Below are 14,463 nucleotides of genomic sequence, written 5' to 3' on the forward strand. Positions count from 1 at the left end.
TTTGTCCAAGTTTAAGTTTGAAATCATAATAGGTTTATTGCAATTTAAATTACATAACACATATAGAATTTGTCAGATACAATTTAAAACAAGTTAAGTTGCTTAAAAGCTGTGCAATCGAGGCTTTAATAATATGGAGAAACTGACATGTGCCAAAAATTACGTAAAAATACAGCAAGAATTAACATACATTGCAATGAGTACATTTATTTCACACTGATGCCATTAAGTATTCCTGTGTGGATGTTCTCACACTGATGATGAGTAAATTAGTATTAGATGCAAGCAATAAATTTGAGGTAATCCTATTTTCTCTCACAAACCACTTTAAAGGCTCCATAGAATTTGAAAACTACAGTAATGGATAATAGGTTGTGTTCCCCGCACAGTAAATAGAACAAAATATCTTGTCTTGAAGCATTCGTGTTAAACAATCTTCTCTGTTGTGATACAAACACATTGCCCCCATACCTCCCCTGCTCTACTTCAATAGCACATTTTGAAACAGTGCTCACATCCAGGGGAGATGTGTGCACACAGAGAAGTCTTAAATGCACCCCTGCTTCCGAGGTCTTGTGCTAAATGTTGTTTTGGATGTATTCCTGCCATTGATCGGAGTCTGGCTGCAGGGGGAGAGATGGCAGCTGGGAGAGACTGCGCTTCCTTTAATGAATTCATCCAGCTCTATCCAGCCCAAACGGCCTGTGGATACACCATCTCTCCCAGTAAAGAAAGCCTCTGTCCGCTCTGTCTTGGCCCTCATGGACAACCACCGCTGTTCGTACCACTTCACACCACTACATTGGATTTACTCCTGCCTGCACTCTCACTCTTATGACTTCAGGTTTTGAGAGCTGTCAACTTTGCTCTGTTCTTAAATGCCCCTCTTGCTACATTGCCGTAGTTTGTATTCAATTATCTGGCTTCGCTGTCTTCGGCCAATTACTGATTATCTCCAATGAAGTGAAGACCTTGCTGTTTGCTCTGCTCTTGCTCCGCAAAAGGGCATTATATGTGCTTGGGTTTGAGTCTCCGCAGAGTCTATGAGGAAATGAGAATAGGTTTGTGTTGAGGATGCACCAAGGTTAGAGGCTTTAACTGTTCCTTTGCAAAAGGCTTTTCCATCAGGAGTATCTAAAGCCAGAAGCAAATCCAACAGCTCTATAGTGGCCACAATGGAGTTAAACAAGGATAATCACGGGTCAATTTGAAAAAAAAAAAAAAGTATTATTGTGGCAAGTAGAACATTTCATACATAAGGCAGATAAAGGGTTATATACACATCAAACTGTGTTAAATTAAATGGACCTATATTCAGTCATTTACAATTTGTGGACTGCAGTTGACTTTAGGCTATGATGCACAGCTCAAGCGCTGTTTCTTTTGTTTTTTTTTACAGGCCCATTTTATAGAAATGGATGAGAATGTTTCATGAAAATCAAACACACACAGTCAACAATTGGCTTATTTTAGAAGGTTATAGCACAAACTATAGGCAGGGAGATCATGCATGTGGTTAAGTGAAAAAGAGTAGATGCAAAAACAGTGACACAAGTTTAGTCTAATGAACTCAACAAATGCTTAAAATTGTGCTTTTCTATTTGCAGAAATAAGGAATTATGTTTCTTCGAAGTAATTCTTCCCGTGCATTTTAAAGGGCATACAACAGATTCTCTATTTGTTGTTCAAAATCCTGAACTGACAAAAGAAAAATCTTATATTTAATGATAAATACAAAAAAAAAAAAATGCACATTATAGGCTTGTAAGCACATTGTACACTTATAGGTAAATAAGGTTTGCTGGGGTTAAAATCATATGGTGTATAAAAGTCAGTGCTAATTTGCAGGGTGTATAATGTATAAAATTAGCAACAGCAGCAATAGTAATCCATTCAATGTAAACCAATGCAGCTGCTATACAATTAGCATCTCTCATATCCTCTTACACACAGCGTGAGTTTTTTTTCAAATGTAGTCGTGCCATGGTGTGAAGGGGAATTTCTTGGTGTATTGAGCATCTTTAGTAATGTATTATGTCTCAGATAATTGCACAGACAGTGCTTGCTCTATAAGTCGCCTCTCTAACCTCTGATATATTTTTCTAGGGGTCTTGGAACTGGCAAACGGTAAGTGCCAAGCTTTGTTAATTACAAGGATAACACATGCGCTCGTCAAATAATGGATGTGGTTGGCAATTTCAAGTTTTAATAATCAATTACTGGCAGTAATTCTCTGTGGAGTCACAGGATAGTCATTAAATCTCAAAAGGCGGGACACACGCAATGTAGCTTTTTCCAAAGCCCTATTTTTAAATACATAAGGGAACGCTCTCTGCTTTAATCGGGTGCATTTTGTTGCCTTATTACAATGTAAAGTAGCTCAGTTATACCAAGACAGTGCAGCTTCTAAAATAATATTTTAAGACAGTGAGTGATGAATGGTCATATTAATACTAATTCCCACAGGAATGGAGCCAACAAGGAGTGGAAAGATGCTCTGTTACAGTAATAATGCATATCAGGGTTTTTTTTAATGAGTTGCCCCTTTTATTACGTTGAAGTTGGAAGTTTATTTCAACACCAAGTCCCATATGAACTAACATTAAGCACACATAACTGTGTTTTGTAGTTGGGCCTGAAACACCTCTGAATCTGGCCTCTTTGATCTTTGCAAACAAGTACGTGGTGGTATTGAATCTGTGTGTTCTTTTTTTTCCTATACAGCAGGGTTCCTGTTATTGTATTTTCCGTCCACCTTCAAAGCTGAAACATTGCAGAGGTTCTTCTTGACCTTGAAAAATTAACATGGGAGGACTGGCTTTGCTCTGAGGGAGCCCTATAGAGGCCACGTCCCCTCCTAATCCCCAGTTGAAAGGCATACCTCTACTGCTCAGACAAAAAAGCAACATCCCAGCAGGCCAAGTGTTTACATGATATCGGCCAATATCCTGACATATATCAAGACATAAAACATTTCATTTCACGCAGGTTATTTAATTCGAAAGCATTTTCTTTGTGATAGATATAGGTTGTGATAGTGTGTACTGCCTGTGTGTGTGTGTGTGTGTGTGTGTGTGTGTGTGTGTGTGTGTGTGAGGGAGTGAACAGGGAGACAGGAAAGAGTGTGGCCATGCACAGATGAACAAACAGTGAATCTGAAGTGAGGCGCCCTGTGTGGCTGCCCACCAACTGAACAACATTAAGGCAGTCCTCCATGTAAAACCTGCTCACTTCTCTCACAAATACTCGAGTTTGGCAAACGGGCAGCAGCTCAGCGGGGAGGAGCTCTCACTGGAAGGCAGACAGCGAGCTATGGACAGCAGGGAGACATAAACCACAGCTTCTGGTAGTGATGGACTGATGTTTTAGGTGATCAAAAGGATGGATAAGAAAAGGAAAACGACAGGGGTAAAACCAGGAGGGGGTCTTGGAGAGGAAAACATTTTGGACTAAAGGTAGAAAGACATGAAAAGCAAAGTAAAGCTGAGATGTTTGACAGTGCAACACTTGGGGAGAATATTATTGTATATTTTAAAAGTAAAACCAAACTCTCAGATTCACTTTCCTGCTATCGTTCGTAACCTTAACATGTATTTGCGCAGAGAAACTTCAGTGCAACACGATATATATCAGCGGGGTAATTTACTTCAAGGTTACAGGATATAACTTAGGATGATATATTGTCCTTGCGTTTTTCTGCAAATATAGGTCAAAATGTTCACAGTGGCACACACAGCTGCACATGTGCGCATGTGCACGAGCACATTTGCACACGTATTGGATCAATTTAAATTCCTTCCTACTTTTTTCTCTCATTTACATGGTGTGCGAGTGACTCCTGAACAGGGCAGGAAGCCTTGTGGAAGAATTAGGAAATGGTCCATTTCTGAGAACACAGTGGAATAGAAGCAGAGCAGCATATGTTGGGATTTGAATGGTCAATCGATGAATAACCCAGAGCGGTGTTTTTCTGTGCAGATTGGCAGGAATTGTGTAGTAGTATCTGTGTGTGTGTGTGTGTGTGTGTGTGTGTGTGTGTGTGTGTGTGTGAAAGAGAGAGAGGGAGAGATGGGGGCACGGAGGAGTGGGGATTCATCCTTCCCCAAAGTATTACGCAGTGGTCAAAAATATTTGCAATGCCAGGAGGTATTTTGAAAAATAAAATATAAAATATCTGAAAAAATTCAATACCGTGCTGACCTTTTGCTGGGCATTTGTGAACAGATTCACTCTCCGTCTAATCTGGCTCAGAGTCAGGGAGGATTGGTGTTACTGTATCATGTTGTTGATTCTAAATTATGTTAATCTATTCTGCTCATACTGTTGCTTTGATGTCTCCATTAAATCTTTTGTTTTACTGTAATTTTACAAGCCATGCTGGCAAATGGTAAATATAGTGAAACAAAAACCTAAAAAATTCATTTGACATACAAGAATTTACATATATTAAAACAAGCAGTTGCCTCTATTTAAAAAAAAAAGAATACATTATATGTGATTGATATTACATATTCGTTATACAGATTTTTAAACAACAATTGATAATATGCATTAAAATCCTCCTTATTTTTATTTTCTAACCCTATATTTCTACATTCTATATGTCTTTATGTTCATATGTATAATTACTAATGATTTTATTTCTGGTCACTTAACTCTTCTCACTAATGAAGAGATTTGAAACATTCCTCGTTCTATGAAGTACCACCACAAGAGGGCAGAAAGCATCCAAACACACAATCTAATGAATTTGCAAATCATTATATTAAATGCCTGCAGCATTTATTCTCCAGATCTACTCATTTTTAATATAGTCCCATTGTCGCATTTTGGAGGAAATGTTCATGATTTTTCATCAGAACACACAGACAACTGGCAGATGCACTCGGTATTCTCCATCAGCATTTAAGTTTTTCTAAATGAACCATATGGTGATAAAGAAATGCAGTTACGCTGTCTAGTGTCAGTATGTAACATAGATAACCTAAACTAAAAATAACAAAACAGTAGAGATGAAGAAAAGAAATTCTAATAAGAAATTAAGTAAATCTTAAATGTCAGTGCTATTGAAAGGATACATTTAAATGAAAAACTAAAGGAAATTTAAAAATTGTAACTGTAAATTGTTTTTTAAATTAGTATCACTGACTAAACAATATTGCCTTTAATTTATGCAGAAAAGCATTGAAGGTTAAAAGCTTTAATGCTACAGTACACAGTGAAACAACACTTACAAATGAGTAAGAAAGTTAGAGAGAAAGAAAGAAAGAAGTAATCAAACATTTAAAAAAAAAAACACTAAAGAGTCATGCAATGAATTTTACTCATGATTATATCTTCGCACTGCAGAGCTGAGACTTTGCTGACTAATCAGCCCTCCACTGCTGATCGATGCTTGTTGAGGCAGATAGATAAGTTCTAAAGCAACATGGGAGAATTAAAATAGTGCAGATGTACATTACACAACCTCACTGATGAGCTACTTACTCATAGCACCACACTGCAACGACACGGACGAGAGCATAAAGTTTGAATACAAATACATTCTGCATACTTAATCTGAGAATCTCTGTGTCAGTGGCTCCATCAGACTCTGCTAAACAATACAAAAGTGATTTAGTTTTAAATCAAATTATTTCAAACAGAGCATGTCGAAAGTTTGAATTATCATACGTGAAAATATTGCAATTGACACTACATGCCTCTTAACTCAATAGTTTGTCTCTGTAATTATATGAGCAGCACAGTTTACAGCACACTTAAGTACACCAATCAACCACCAGGACAACAAGACTAAAATATTCTGTGGCTGTTGTAAGCGAAACACTGTGAACTGTGCAGTGAAGTGAGACATAAAAGGTTCAAGACAGGATTTGACATTGTCAGTCATTTAGTGAGGGACAATAAGGACCCCGGGACTGAAGAGGAGCAGGGCCTAAACAAGCCTGAACTAAAAGTTTGCTTTGCCTGCAGTTTGGAAAATTGACATTTCATATTATTTCCATTATAAAGTAAACTATTACCGTGGGCAGAATTAAAGGTTCGACACTATTTATTGTGTCTAAAGTGATGTTAGAACTAAATCTACAGCAAATATGAAAGCACATTTATCACTGGAGCTTATTATGTGCACAGGATTAGGAGAACACACATACAGTAAGAAAGCTCATCTTCACCATCATCCCTATTTATCACCATTTTTTTTATTTCAAGAAATAAAAAAAACAATCAAAGAGAAAAAAGACAAGGACAATGCTCTTAGTCTTGTAAAGAAAAAATATTCAAAATAAGATACTGCTGAAATTACCAGTTGTCCCCCCCACTGCCCCTTTCTACCTCTCTATCGCTGCCTGGAGGCTTTCTCTTCCCTCAGATAGAGGCCAGCATGAGATACAGCTCGTCCTTCAACTCCCAGATTTACAGCACAGCTCACAGATTTATTCAATTCATCAACAAGCCACAATGCATACACATTCCAGCATTGATCCCGCAGACAGCAACGCTACCTCGTAATTGTGTGCAAACATCATTTCATGTTACCAAAAAAAAATGTGTTTTTTTTTTTTTTTTGGACAATTTAATACACAGAAAATGTTTTGAGAGCATGCTATTTGTTTACTTAGCGCTTCCTTTCATGCGGAGGTTGAATGGAGGCTAACGTCAATCATACCTCTGGACCTTAGTTGTGTACTGCTAACTCCCAGTCTTTGCCCCTTATTATAACACAAGTTAATTGAATCTCCGTCCAGTACAGCCTCCCAGATGCTTCTGTGTGTATAAAGGTACAAAAGTGATGGAGCAGGTGTAGCAATATTTGCACTTAGAGTATTTCCACTGACTATCAGTTCGCTCTGGTCAGACATTTGAGAGAATAGTTCCAGCTTTGTAAACCCCTTTCATTTAGTGCTGGGCAGTTTTCTTATCTCCCTGTTTTCAAAAGATTCCTCTTTGACCCACATATACCAACAACAGAGAAAGACTTCAGTCAGAGCTGCAGCACATGGTTTTCTTGGCTTGCTAAAGATACACCAAGAAATGGGATATGGACAAAATGGCCATGACCTCAGACATGCCTGCACACTAGAAGGAAAGGAATGCATCTCTGTCCATAACAGGCTGTTGAACACAGGGATCACAACACATTTATGTGTAATGGCTTGCAGAGGTGGTCAACTCGCAAGGTGGTGGAGTAATTGCTGTCATACTTCTGCAACCACCAAAACATGGCAATAAGAATTTTCTGTCTATAATCTTCGTCGATACATGTTTGTATGTCCCTCTGTGTAAATGATGGAGGTGGGTGATTGTTTTTGGTGCTCAAAGCATCCTTTGTTTGTCATTTATCTGAAAGTAAAATGAATAGGAAAGGAGTAAGTAGGGAGGAAAAACATCCCGAGAAATGAAATCTGTTGGAAGTATTAACAATGATGATATTGTAAAGACATTTGGGGATGAGTTTCTGCTTTTGAAATTAACTTGTGTGTGCATGTAGGTGTATGAAACACAAGTAGTTCTTCTTGGCAATATTTTAGAAGGAGAAATTCAGCAATCACATAAGAAATTTGTGGGTGTACACACTTTAAGGCATGCAAACTTTGCATCATTTAGCAGCGTGTGCTCAGTGTAAAAATCTAGAGGTAGCGTTGTGGATGATGTGTGTAGACAGCTGCATGATGCTGCTAATACAGATGTTCATGTCAATAAATAAACTATGTTCTCTCTGCTGTGCTGGGAGTTATGTATGGCTGCTCGAGTGTTACTTTATGCTACGCTACTCTGGTCCTGCTCTATAGGGTACACGCCCAACCAACTTTCATAGGCTTCACTGTACAGGAGTTTGACAATTTTATATGTGGTTAACCTTCACATAGAGGACAACAAATTTATGTCAGAGATTATTTAACAGATAATCTGATACTGATGAGGTACAGTTTGCAATAATGTCTTATGCTGTTAGACTGATTTTAGATGAATTAATCTGGTTAATTATGAGGATGTAACTCTTAAATCTAAGTACTCTACTGTAGTTGTGGAACTTCAAAAAACAGTCCTCCTTTTTCCATGGTTTGAGGTGCCAGGAAACTGAAGTTGCAAATATTTGACAGTATTTTTTGGGGGGTTGTTTGCTTGTTTTTTGCAAAGCAGGCTGCTCCTCACATCTATGAAGCAGTACTTGAGGTAAAGATAGGCCAATTTTAACAACAACATAATACTATTTCCCCAGAGTTAAAGCATGTGCTTCACTTAAATTGATGAGTACAGATTTCTGGCAATTCTCAGTATTTTGATCATTTTCCGTGTGCATGCAGGCTTCAATGAGCTTTACTCGACGCTTTCAAAAATATAAACAGTTAAATACCACTCAGTGGGAAGTGTGGGGACGTCCTAATGATGGCTTAAATGACAAGAGGCACATTAATGCATTGATCTTCTTTTGCGATGATGATTACATTACAGTCAGGGCAAATCTGAATAATTGAGTATATTGTACATTTGCGCTCTTTAATTTTTGCAAAGATAATTATTCATTTTATAGCCACAAGATGCATAGCTCAGAAATCTTAAAATTATGAGGCACTAATGAGAGTAAATTACCACCGGAGTGAAAAGCGGTGATTTGAGAACTTATGCACTGCAGATCACTAACTGTGCCTGTGTTTAATTTTACAAATAACTGATACATGTCTTCTTGCATGACCAGGGTTATCAGTTGCAAGAATGTTTTGTTTTTTGTTTTTTTTTTAATTTTTTTATTAAAATAAATGTGTTCAAATGAAAGTGAACAGATAATCTTATGTTGAAGATTGCACATTGAAAACTTGGCAAAATGTGTCCTGCCGGATTGAAAGTTTTAAGGATGTTTCTCCAGCTTCACAAATTAATATGTACACTACTTACAAGTAATTTCAAGAGAAGAAAGGAGAATATTCACATGTGGAGGGGTAGAGAGCTGGCTGACTGGGGTATCTTTCAGAGATGACTTTGGTCTTTTAGCACTGCAGAGCTACTGTGTGTCTTGGCGTATTTCAGATTTTTACAAGCACCGGGGCTCGCCTATAATCCTGTCAGTAGGTAAAAAGATATGTTTTCCTATCTGATCTCGTCCATTTGACAACTGCCATTGTGGAAGTGCCTTACAATGCAGTTCCTCTGATGACCCTATTTTCTTCCCCATAAATAGAAAAGTCACTACATTTCTCCTCAGTCAGCTTTTTCCTCCAAACACAGGGATAAACAGTATTTATGTCAGAGATGTGAAATATGTATGGCAGGAAAAATGTCAAGCTATGTCAAGTTTTTCATACATAACAGGTCTTTACGGAGCATATTTATTCATATAATAACAGATTTAAAAAATACATTTTTTTTACCTTTGAAAAAGACATACCCTCATAAGAGGCCATTTAGACTACATGTTATACTGACATAGTGAGTCCAAATGAGGCAGAGCTGTGCAATGCTGTGCGGCAATGAAGACAGAAACCAGTAGTTCCCATCATTATGTACAGAGCCACGTGTGCAATGGTGTTTCTACAATGATAGCTTGTGTTGAACAGCTGTAGCCCAAGTACTAATGGTTTGAGTTGCTGGATTGTTACAACAGTGACCTCACAGGGAAAATGCTGGAGAACTTCAATTTTGTGTAGTTTACTGTGCTATTATTTCTGTTTTAACTCATAGAAAGTTACACCTTTTAGTGCTTTGGAAGATTCAGCAGCCTGTAACAGTATCTGGCATTGTGATGATCATGTAATCTTTTGACAAGATGATTTGTAATTGGTCACTATTAAGCTTCGACTATGCTCTGTTGCACACATGAACACCTGCAACACCACAGACATTCCCTTGTTTTTAGCCTATAACTGTGTAATCAGCTTGTGGTCTGCAGTAGTTATCTACGTTTTCTTGGCATGAGCACTACTGCTGAGCATGCGCACCACTTCCTCTGTAGTGTAGTAACTATTAATGCTGATCAGCTGTCATATACAGTCTGCAGTGGGGTGCATATAGACTTGGAGAGATGACAAAATCTATGTCACACACACTCTAGCAGACCCTTGCATTTGCAGAATATTAATGTATGACACTGGCCTTAGGAGTGTCCCAATATTCAGGTTCTGACAATAACCGTGATATTAATTATATATTGCATTATTGATGTCATGTCAATTATACAAATATGATAATATTGCAAATAATCCAGCAACAGTAACCATCTGCATTAAACGCCAACATAGCAGTTAGTGGCATTGCACCTCAACAGTGGTTGCTACCTGCCATAAAATGGAAAGAAGCACCTTGTCAAACTTTCAAATCTGCCTGATTTTAAAGAAGAGAAAGAAGACAAAACAAGAGCCAAACACTTAACCTGCACTCGAACAAAAGCTTGTCTTCTTTTAAATGTCTGTAGACAAAAAAAATTTGTCATCATGTTTTCTTTTGTTCACAATAATCATAAAGAGAACATCTGATATTGTGACAGTGCCAGTCTTACAATAAATACTGATTGAATAAATAACAACTCAAAAACTCTGAAGTCCGCTTGCATGTGAGTCTAGCTGATAGTTGTTGCAACATTACAAGTTTATTTATTATTAAATTGTGCTGTGTGGTTGTGTTTTAGTGCAGCAAAGTGCAGAAAAAGTGAATCTCAGTAGTTTCTGTATCTACTCCAAATGATGTGACAAAAGAGAAATTAGACGAAGGAGTGTTAAAGGTAAATGAATGGCTTGCATGAGCTGAGTGTAATACAGAGAAAAGATCTGCAGTAGTCACTTACACTAATGTCGCTCATGCCTTTCTCATACTGAGTGTCCCAAGTGTCCCTCTCTGAGCTCTCAGGGTCCCCTGACGTTGAAAAAATGGAAATACAGGATTATCAGGATTCATCGCATGAAGTATCTATGATATATATTCAGAACCACAGAGGTGACTGAATAATAACATTAATGAAATTTTTACATTGACTAAAAGTCAGAGTTCCCCTTCATTAATTTTGCACTCAGTCTTTAGAACTCAGAAACGCTTCACAAAATCCAAGCTGGTTGTGTCCAAATGGGTTATTTTCTATAAATTAAATAAACCACTAACCTGGGATAATGTTAATATTGTGTGAAAAAATGCACATCATCATGTAGATAAGAGCTCATAAGTGCAATCAATGCCTTTGAAATAAAGATGACAAAGCCGCAGGAAAATCCAGAATGCTGATTATCTCCCAAAAATTGCCACTGGCTTTCCAGCCAACTGTTGCTAATCTTTTTACATCTGATGGTTTTGTATTTCTCTGAAACATACAGTCAAATAAATAATATCCTTATCTTCTGCTCCCTTGTTGTGGCTAAATGGAAAAGGTGAGCTTTCATTTTGATGCTGCTCTTCTCTGATTGGGATTTTGGATAAAGATGGACTTGATCTATGAGGAAAATAGACAAGATTTCACAGGATTTGCTTCATGCCTGAACATACATGTAAACAGAAATGTATGATACACACAATATATCTAAATCATCTAACTATATTACGTCAGTAGATTTACACACAAGTGGAACTGCTGTATGTGACACACTGAGTGAATAATTCAGATATCCCTTTCTGTTTCTGTAAGAAGCAAACATCTTTATTTCTATAAGGGAGCCAAGGTTTTCATCCAAACCAGAGATATTTGACCATGAATAGTGCTTCCCTCTGGAGCCTTGGATTGTTATTGTACAGGATGGCCTTATTCCTGTTAAAGGCCTGGAGCCCAAGCTGGGACATCTCTCCTTTAAATCAGCTTTGGGATCTCATAGACTGCACTGATTTCCTTGTAGGCCTTTGTGCTCTTAAGAAGTGATCACCCTCCTTCAATGCCCCGTGGATTAAACAGGGCAGGATGGTTCACTCCTCTCTCACTCGGCTTCACAACCACTCTACCTTTGTAGCCAATAAAAGACTAACTAGAAAAGAATGAAGCAATGGGAGAATCAATCTACTGTAAGCCTCCCCACAGTTTTCTCATCATTTCTCGTGTCGTATGTCATCTTGGATTGTAACACAAAAAGCAAAACTCAGTATGAGGGACGGTTTCTCAGCCATTCAATGTTCAGAGAAGCCAGAGCGTGAAAGGGTTTCAGACGAAGTGTGAGATAAGTTGTGTTTAGGAGTTAAGTGGAGTGTGTAGCTGTTTGGGAATCAGAAAAGACAACGGTGTCTCTATTCAAGCTGAATCTTTTGTGAGCTGTAATTTTCTATTGGTACTCTCATACATATAGCTGAGAAAGCAGCCTTGCTCACTTATTGGATTATTGTTATGATACAATTAGGACAAATGTCAGTTAAGATGCAAATTCTACAATGCTATATAATTCATTTCACCAACATTATTAATTTCCTTACATTCACTCACAAACAATTCGCTATGATGCAAATCTGAATAGTAATGTATTCTCACATCCTTTTATAATAATCCATCTGGCATTAAAGAGTTCTCTTTATTATTTTCCATATGCTCTGCTACTGTAAAACACTACTGTATTTCCTTTGGTCTGCCCGGCTCTACTCTGTGACTACTCCATATCAGGGGATGAAGCTGTCTGTTCAGGTGATTGACACAAGCCCACATTAAGAGGTGGTTTTGGAAATTAGTCCGTGGAGACCCTTTGGAGCTGAGCTGGAGAAGGAGGGCTGTCTCTGAGAGGAGCCGTGCCTTTTTAACCCCACTCATTTGTATGCCGATGCGCGAGTGGCAAGCTGCTCTCTAAATGGCTGAGGCATCCTGGCTGGTAGCCCCTCGACACGTTCCTGCACAGACAGACCCCGTGGAGAGCTGCCAACAATATGCAGCCCAGAATCCTCAAATTACAATGGGCCCAATTAATAATCACATAGTTAGTTCATATTTTATATCTTATAGAGAGCTCAGCAGAACAACGCTTCCATCAGAAATTTATAAGCTGCTTTTTTTTTTTAACCATGACCAAGCTTTACCTTAGCACTGTGAACTTTGTGTTTTCTTTCCCTCCGAATGCTAGAATTTGGGTTTTTTTTAATGATGTGGTAACTTGACCATTCTTTCACCCTCCTTTTAATTCACCATTACAGGCAGATGTGTAAAAAATACATAATAATGGGACCACTAAGGGATGGTCATGAAATTTGAATGAGTCTTGAGGAATACACTATGAAATAAAACATATATCTAAATAAGTAAAGCATTGCTTTAGAGCCAGTTTTGGACCAGTTAAGCCTTTTCCAAATATGGAATAGTTTAGTTACCAGCTTAAATTTGTGATTTAGAGAAGGTGGCCAGAAGAAGCAATAACATTTTCTGCTCAATTTTGCATTTTGCTCAGCTGTCTTTGTGCAATATAAAATTCACCACTTCTTATCATGACCTCTCATCTGTGCTTAAGTCACATATTCCAAAATATACATTATTCCCTCCAAATTAGGGAATTTAAATAACACCAAATGTGCTTATTTTAATTTATACTAACAGTATGTAGCACTTACATGTGTTAGCCAATACATGTCATTCTAATCAGAGTCTGTGTTCAGTTTTGTTACATTACATTTCATTTTATGATTCAGAATCAGCGTGGTCCTCCTCATGTCACTGATGAACAATTTTTAGATTTTGACATGTTCATTTAAAGTTGTTAATCAGATGTAAATATGCAAAGCGGCTTCCCAGGGGCTCCCTTTGAAATGCAAATACCGGGTGCAAACAAAGGTGGGGTGGATATAGGTTCTGATGCAGCAAAATCATGGAGGTGTATTAGTGTTCATATCTCATTAAAATATGAAACACATCAGCTATGTTCCCTCAACCTTTTTTTTAATGGAGTTGCTGTGATTTGAGGTGAGGTTGTGATGAGATGTGACATTTTTTGGAGTTTAATTTCCATCATTCAAGTGCGAGAAGCTTTTGTATTTACATTTTACATTAAAAAGAGATTGTTTCCATCTCTGTCTCTCACTCGCTGGCTAATTATCATCGTGAAACAGAATGTTAAGGTTACCGCTGGCTTGTATTTTAGTCGATCTTATAAATGTGCTATTGTGAAGCATTAGGAATCAGGTGGGAGGTTGGTGGGAGGCTTTAAGTGATAGTATGATGGCAGTTTATGAAAAGTGCCCTATTATGCGTTATGCATTGTACTAATCTGTTATTAGTTGTATAACTCATACGTCTGACCGTGTGTTCAGAAGTTACATTGAGGTAAATGAAAAGCCTCCTTTGATGCAGGCAACAGTGGAGAAGTCTTAAAAGGAAGCCTTTAAATCCTGAATGTCTCACTTGAGTGAAGGACTGTCTTCTGCACTATTAATGGATGTTTGGTTCACTGTGTGGTTTTGGTGGTACATGCTATTATTTGCTACAGCCTTTTATTTTGCTTGCAGTGATCCTCTTATAGTCTCGCACTCACAAGTCATGCACTTAGCTCCATGAGCAAAGTGATTTCTTTGCTTTATTTCAAA

Source organism: Amphiprion ocellaris, chromosome 11, assembly GCF_022539595.1.
Source record: "Amphiprion ocellaris isolate individual 3 ecotype Okinawa chromosome 11, ASM2253959v1, whole genome shotgun sequence".
Classification (NCBI taxonomy): Eukaryota; Metazoa; Chordata; class Actinopteri; family Pomacentridae; genus Amphiprion; species Amphiprion ocellaris.